This window comes from Pezoporus wallicus, unplaced genomic scaffold (assembly GCF_028554395.1).
Source record: "Pezoporus wallicus isolate ANWC-B61680 ecotype Strahan unplaced genomic scaffold, APGP_CSIRO_Pwel_v1 contig_7339, whole genome shotgun sequence".
NCBI lineage: Eukaryota > Metazoa > Chordata > Aves > Psittaciformes > Psittacidae > Pezoporus > Pezoporus wallicus.
In genome coordinates this window covers 25,602-33,243 of record NW_026636333.1, presented here as the reverse complement: position 1 = coordinate 33,243, position 7,642 = coordinate 25,602, and positions in this window count along the sequence as shown.

Below are 7,642 nucleotides of genomic sequence, written 5' to 3'. Positions count from 1 at the left end.
TTCCAGCTTTCATGGGTGGAGCAGAAGCAATCTTCAGTGAGAACAAAACAAGTGCTGTGCTGTTAGAAGCAAGATGCTGAGCAGTTCAGTGTACCAAATTGGGTATGCTACAAAGCACTTTCACATGAAATGTGCCAGTGCATTGAAAACCAGAGCAATTACAGCAGCCAGCCTCCCCAGCTGGACCCATTGTACCTGTCTCACACATGTATAAATTCCCCTTTCTCCAATTAAAAGTGAAGCCCTGTACTCCTCACAGCTCACTTAAGGCGGCTCTCTCTCACAAGAGAGTTACCATAAACGCTTTCTGAAATGAGCTGAGGCACTAGCAGTAAATCTGGGTGATGAAACGCAAGCAGGTTGGTGAAGCTGGGTTCCAAATGTACTGGTCCTGTGAGAAAAGCTCAGTAACCTGAGGGATAGGCAGCTGATAGAAATGATGTCGTTTCAAGAAGCAGGATTTATAGGGATAGTGCTTGTGCAGCCTCTTCTTCAAGGCAGTTGGGTGGGAGATGCCAAGGCTGGGTTTCTTTGGCTCTGCTGGCCCAGAAGGATGAGCAGTGCCATTGAAACAACTTGCTACCTGAGCCACTGGGCTGCTCTATGAAATGATCCTTGCCTCTCCTCCCCGCTGTCTTTCCAACCCCTTGGCTTTTAGCACTCTTTGCCTTGTTCTTTGTAAGTCACAGCTTAAACAGATTGAGAGCAGCAGAATGGATGCAAGCTTTGAGGTAGCTGTAATGGGCAGGGTCATTCAGATCAGTCCTCTGCTGTCAAATGATGGTAGGTCAGGCATTTAACCTCTTCCTAGTTATGCAGTTGCTTTATGAAGTGTAAGAGGAGGCTGCAGAGACCTGTTGAAGTGCAAAGAAGTTAAAGCAGCCATCCTTCACCTGGGTGCTAGCCAGTCCACCCGGCGAACAGCTCAGGGCACTTGTTAGCCTCATTGATAGAGGAGAGCAGTGGGCCAGCTCCTTTCTGACAGCTCGATGCTCTCTTCTGTCTAGCACCAGACCCTGCAATCCCAATCCTCTTCTTTCCACTCTCTGATACGTTTGCAGCAAAAAAGACAGCAAAAGGAAGCTGGGAAAAGCCTGCTCAAGACCTCTGATCCCTGCCAGCCTGGGTTCAGGTCCTGGAGCTTCTGCCCTTCCTTCCACATCTGGCTGCCCCATCACATGCTACAGGGACTAGGCCATCACTTCCCATGCGCATGGAGCTGCTCAAAGGTGCAGGCTAGAGCAAGAGCCCATCTCAAAGGCATGTCCCTCCAGGGGTTGTGGAAATCACAGTTTCTCTCTTTCAAGCTGCTGCTTCCTGGCTGTTCCTGTTCTGTTCTCTCCCAGGAGCTCAAAGCACAGGTCAAATTAATAAGCCCAGCTCCTGCTGCTGGTTCATTTGCAGGCCAAGCCCAGTGGTGGGAGCTTCCAGCTTCCACTCCCAGCCTGTCTGTACGGGGAGGCAGCCTGCAGAAGGGAAGGCTTTTGGGGTTGCTTGGTTTGGCATAGAGATGTGCGAGTCCTGTGGTAGAGTTGTGCTCTGCCACAGCAGCTTGCACCAGGCTCGGGCATCTGCACTAACAGCTGCTTTATAGGGTGGGTTACAGCGTGAGCAATGTGCTTTTGGGTCCACTCCATCCAGCTCCAGGTACCGGAACGTTAAGCAGAGTATGAAGCAGTACCCTAAATCCTTCCCCAAATACCGCATATCTGAGACCTGTCGTAGCACATCAATGACCTTCCAAAGGTGTCTTATTGTAACAACGTTGGGTTGGCTTAAAGACGTATATTAAACCATTTGGATTAGTATTGATGTAGAGATCACAGTGCAATAGAGATATTGCATATGCAAAGTTATCATTTGGTATCCTAAAACTAAACTTGCAAGGAATGAGGAAAAAGAACACGTTCTCCTCCTGACCCTGACTATCCTCGCCTTGTACCATCTCCATCATGAGGCTGACAAGAAACCTGCTCCTTTTAACCAGGGGGCTGAACACCGGCCCACCTCCCTGGAGGTCAGATTTGGGTAAGCAATCCTTTATGTCGGCCCACAGTCCTGCTGCTGAGCTCACTGTTCTCTTCAGTGCTGGACTTTGGGTTTCATCTCTTTTTGTTTAAGGAAACGGCTGCTCAGTGATGGTCACTGCTCCCTCCTGACCTGGTCTGTGCCAGGGCTCAGGAGGAGGTTTGGTGTTATCCCTCGCAGCATGTTTGGGCACTCCTGTGCCTGTCAGTGGCTCCTCTCCCACCACAGCATCCCCGGCTCGGCAGGGATGCGCTAGGGAAGCGTGTCCGGAGCTGCTGTCTGTCTGTGTAAGCTCAAACAGGGGGTCTCCCCCAGCACTGGAGCTGTGGGCAGGAGGGCAGCAGTGCTCACCCGGCGGAACAAATGCTTGGCCTCTGCCTCCACTTCATGAGTACAACGCCTGTACAGCCATTAAGCTACAGCACAGGGTGCAGGGGACCGAGTTTAGGGCAGGTGGGAACAGGCTCGGTAGCATGGACCGAGGGGCTGCCCACGCAGCTGCAGTGGAACCCTCCTCAGCTGCTCATGGGATGGTTCCTCTTCATTGCCAGGTTCTTGTGCCAGATGAAACAGCCTTTGTGTCTCGGCCATCACTCTGTGGTGCTCAGAGCTGAAGGGCAGCTCCACACCAGGGGAGAATAAGGGGTTTCCAAGCTAGCATAAGCCACACAAGGTCCTTCCGCCCTTTGCATTGGAGGGTTTAAACAGTCACTTATTGACTTGAACCTGACTTCTCACGCTCTTATCTTTGACACATGCCATAAAACCACCAGGAAGTTACTTGCAGTTCCCCTGTGCCAAGATAGTCAAATGAGATTGCAGAGCAACCAGTGGAGCTTTACGTGATGCTTGTAAATGTGGTTCTGGTTTGCAGGGACCAGAAGGTTTTAATGCCTGAATTCTTTCATTAAGCCTTGTATGGCTGCATACATGTGGAGAAGTGACTTCAGTGCTGGGCCAGTGATGGGAAGAGCAAGGTAGGAGGTGTTTTAGTGCTCGGTTCAGCTGTGCCTATCGCCAAGCCCCCAGACAGTGTCCCAGCACCTGGGGAGCACCCCAGCATCCCAGCAGCGAAACCATCCCCTGCCCTTTGTCCTGCTGTGTCCCTCAGTGAGGACTGGGGACCCTGAGGCCTGCCCAGACCCAAGGTGAGGCAAGCTGGGTGACATAGGTGAGGAAAAACACTGCTCTCCACAGGCACTTTACTGCCCATTTGTCGTGGTTTAAACCCAGTCAGGTAACTTGTTCACTCACTCCCAGTGAGTGGTGCCAAGCTGACAACAATCAAGGTCCGTGTCCGTCTCCCCCCCCCCTGCACCGGGGCTCTCCCCTTCCCCGCTCCCGGAGGAACGGGGAGGAGGATTTTGCAACTCCTACGGGTTGAGACAAGAACAGTCCAGCAACAAATCACCACCGCTACTATCAGCTAAAACAATGATAAGGGAAAATAACAAGGGAAGAGAATACGATACCACCGGCCAAGAAAACGAGTTCCACCCGGAAGCCCCTGTCCTTCCGGGTAACTCCCAGTTACCCCCCACCCCGGGCATGACGTGCTGTGGTATGGAATACCTCCCCGGCTAGCCCGGGTCAGGCGCCCCGTCTCTGCTTCCTCACAGCTTCCCCTCCTCCCTGGCAGAGCATGAGCCTCACAGAGTCCTTGGTCAGGGTAAACATCACTTAGCAACAACCGAAAACATCGGCTTCACCAACGCTGTTCTCCAACTAGAAGTCAAAACACAGCACTGCACCAGTTAACACAAAGGAAAAAACATGACTGCTACTGCTGAACCCAGGACACCATTGGAGATGAAGCCACACTGAATAAACCCATGCAGGCTGCTCAGGGTTGTTTTCCCTGGATGAGTAACGCTGTTTTCCTGGAGCCTGGCGACAGTGTTTTCCCTTGGCAAAGGCTGTCCCTGGGATGCTGGTGCCAAAACCCGTTTGTACAGGTAGCCTTTTGTAGCCAGCCCACCAGCGCTGGATAAACAGGGGTGAGCGCTCCCCCCCCCCAGCAGAAGGGACCCCACAAAGAGCAGCTTTCTGTTCAGCTGGCCTCTCTGCTGGGAGCACTGCTGGGTTTCTCCCCCTGCCAGCCTCCCCAGGGGGGACTTCCAGTGGCCATGAAGCCAATGAAAACCACAGGGAAACAAGGAGCCTCCTGCATGCCCTGCCTCGGTGTGTGCCAGCCCAGCCAGCCCCAGCCATGCCAGAGCATCCCGGTCCAGCCCCTGCTGCAGGAGGAGCCCCTTGGGAAGGGCAAAGGCCAAAAATAATGGTAAAAAATGAAAGAGCAGAAGGGCATAGGTGTTGGTTGGACTGATTTCTGTGCTGTTGAGGGCTAGTGAGTAACTTGGAGCTGGGCTTGGGCTGTGGGAGAGGTGGGGCTCGCTCTGGAGCCAAAGGGATGATGCCCAATGATGCCACCTCCTTCTCAATGCTCAGATGCTCCTGTAGGGCTCTCCAAGAGCCCCAGCGTCACCATCCCTGCTCCAACTCAACCAGCATGAGGGTCTTGGGGACTGTGTCATGTGGGAGCTCAGGGAACAACCTCATGCATGGAGAAAGGGGGGCAGCAAAGGAAATACCCACCGGAACTCCTTCTCTTGCACGGGGAATCTGCTTTGGAGCATTTATCTCAGCAAGGCTTGGAAAAAACCCTGCTCTCAGCTGGTTTTAAGGTGGGGGATACAGACCAGCGGCTGGGTGCCTGCTGGGCATCTGTCCTCTTTGCTGTCCTTGCAAAACGAGCCCCACTGCCTTAATTTCCCACGGCTTCCCATGCCTTCAGCATATGTAGTATTTAGATTCAATTAAAATCACCATTAGGGGAAGTCTGTTGCCACTGGGACATTAGTGCATGGCTCTGCACAGCTACAGGGGTTCAGCCCAGGGACACGGGCTGTATGGGCTGTATGCACCGGGCCCGTTCCATGCTATTGCTGGAGATTTTCCCCATTTTCCTTGCTGGAAAGGGCTGGGAGGCAGCCGTGCCCCCATGGCTCTGCCTGGGATGCAGGCAGTGTCCTGGTCCCCGCAGCAGCCAGTGCGTGTGGCTGGGACAGGGTGTCCCATGGAGGTGCCGGTGATGTGCCCCTCCTGTGTGTGTGCGGGGCACTCTTCAGGCTATGGATCACAGAGCTTCCCGTTAATTGCTTTCCATTAATCCCAGTGCAGCTTATATGTACACAGGAGCACCTACTGACCACCCTGCTGTGGAGGAGCACTGGTGGCACCAAGCTGCTCACACCCTTGGCTCTGCATTGCCCTGGAATGCTGTGCCAGACACCGACCTGGCTGCAGAAGAGGGCCCTGCAGGACAAGGCTCCTGCAGCACAAACCCTGCTGTTCCCAGAGCATCCATCCAAGCACGGCCACGCTGGGGTGGCAGGAGCCAGAGCCCAACCTTCCTCATCAGAGTGGTCCTGGGGGCTGCTGGGTTTTATGCCAGTAAACAGGGAGGGTGGGAGGCAAATAAAATTGGGGGGGAACCTCATGCATGGCCAAGGGTGGTGACAGTGGCAGCCTGTGCTGCTGCTGCTGCTGTGTCCTGGGCTGGGAACATCTGAAGGGCTGGATTTGGCACAGCAGCACTCCTGGCGCACCATGAGGAACCCCCAGCTCCGGACATGGATTTGCATCCACCCAAACGCCAGCGTGGAGCAGGGAGCGGCTGGGATCACACCATTAGATGGGGCTATAGTTAAAGAGTTAGGCTTTGTAAATTACATTTTGGACTCCAGACAGGACTTGCCCAGGGGCAGAGGGTAAGTATATTGGCCATCTCTGCCTTGGCTTCCCCATCTACCATGGCAGGGATGAATGCTTCTGGGATGCAGAGCCATGGCAAGAGAGCCCATGGGAAGCTGTAGGTGGGACAAGATACCGAATTGTCCGCTCCTGACAATGCAAAGTTTATCCACCCCAATTCCCCTGTAAGACCCCTTATTCTTCCCTGGTGCATTATTAGATGATAGAAATGGGAAAACCCCTTGCTAACGGCAGATGCCTGGTGCTCATCTGCCCATGGGTTCCTTTTGGCTTATGGAAAGACTCAGTCTCACCAACTTCTGCCCTTAACCAGATCAGCTGTCAGAGCTGCTGGTATTAGCAGAAACACCCAGAAAACAAAAGTAATCATCCAGACCTCGAGGGTCTAAAACGATTCCAAGCCTGGTGACCGCCAGGAGCATCAGCATCCTCATGGCACTTGACGGGGGATAAGATGTGGCACAGGGTTTGCCAAGACAAGCAACAGGGAAACCCTTTTGCCACAGGGCCAGCCCATTTCTATGTTCATGCAAGCTCAGACGACTTCACAGTGCGTGAAGCAGCACCTGAGGCAGAAGAGCGGGGCTGGTCCTTGCCCCAGCAGCATTAGCATCTGTGCATCACCCTATGGTAATGAATGGATTATAAGCCATAAAACCAACCTGCTGCATGCCACCAGGCTGCCAGACTCATCCCCCTCAATATTCCCTGCTCTCCATAAAGATTTGATTTTATTCCCAAGCAGGTTCTCAGTGAATTGTAACCTTTTGCCCACGAGGAATGGGGCAGGTTTGATCCCGATGCCACACTCCCAGCTTCATGCGATGGGACCAATGGACATGCCCGTCTTTTCCCAGTGCAGAGCTGCACTAACCTGCTCACCATCAAGGCAAGCATGGCCTCCTCCCTGCACACACACACTCTCCATAGCAGAAATCCACTTTCTAGCACTGTAGAAAAGAATCCCTCTATTCATTAACATTGACAAGGAAAAGCCACAGGTTTCAGATATACTTGTGACACCCCGTCCCTGGTAGCAGCAGATGCTGTGAAGGCAGTAGAGACACAGGGGGATGCCTGCCTGGGCCCAGGGCACAGGCAAGGGGAAAGCATCAGCAGGGGGAAAATGAAGTCTCTCCCTTACCTTAAGCAACAAGAGAGAGCTGTTCTTTAAAGGGTGCCTTACCAGCAATGGGAGTTGCTCTCACCCTGTTTAAAAGCCTGTTGAGCAGTCCTGGCAGCTGCTGCCCCCCCCTCCCCAGCAGCAGCTGATGCTACAGCTCATGGAAACAAACCTTGCATTTCCTAAGGAATTGTGCACTTAAAAACCCCATAAACCATGTTGTTGAGGCTGAAACTTAATGCCTTTTTACATCAAGAGAAGGAAACCAGGAGCAGCTTCAGCTCTATTTGGGAGGGGGGTTTAGGGGGCCCTCCAAGTACTGCAGGGGTGAGCATCTCCCCTTGAGGAAGGTACCTGTGCCTGCGATGCAGGGATCAACAGCCCCAGGAGAAGTGCCCATCATGTCTTAAAGGTCAACTTGAGACACGAAGGGGTCCCAGTTCTCAAAGCCTTTTAACGTCTGGCTCGCTGAGGCACAGCCCTTGTCATGCAAGTCAGGTTGAGCAGGGCAGGCTGCTGCCAAAAAGCGGTCACGGTGGGAAAACGTCAGCCACAGCCTTTGGTTTGTGTCACCAGCCTGGGCACACGGGGGGGTTCTAGAGCACCAGTGGGTCCAGATCGTTATTGAAAGACTTCGTTTGTGATTTTTCTTAGTTGACCATTTAATCCCAAACAAAGGAAACCAGAGGAAAAGCCACAATGCAGTCAGAAAGGGAC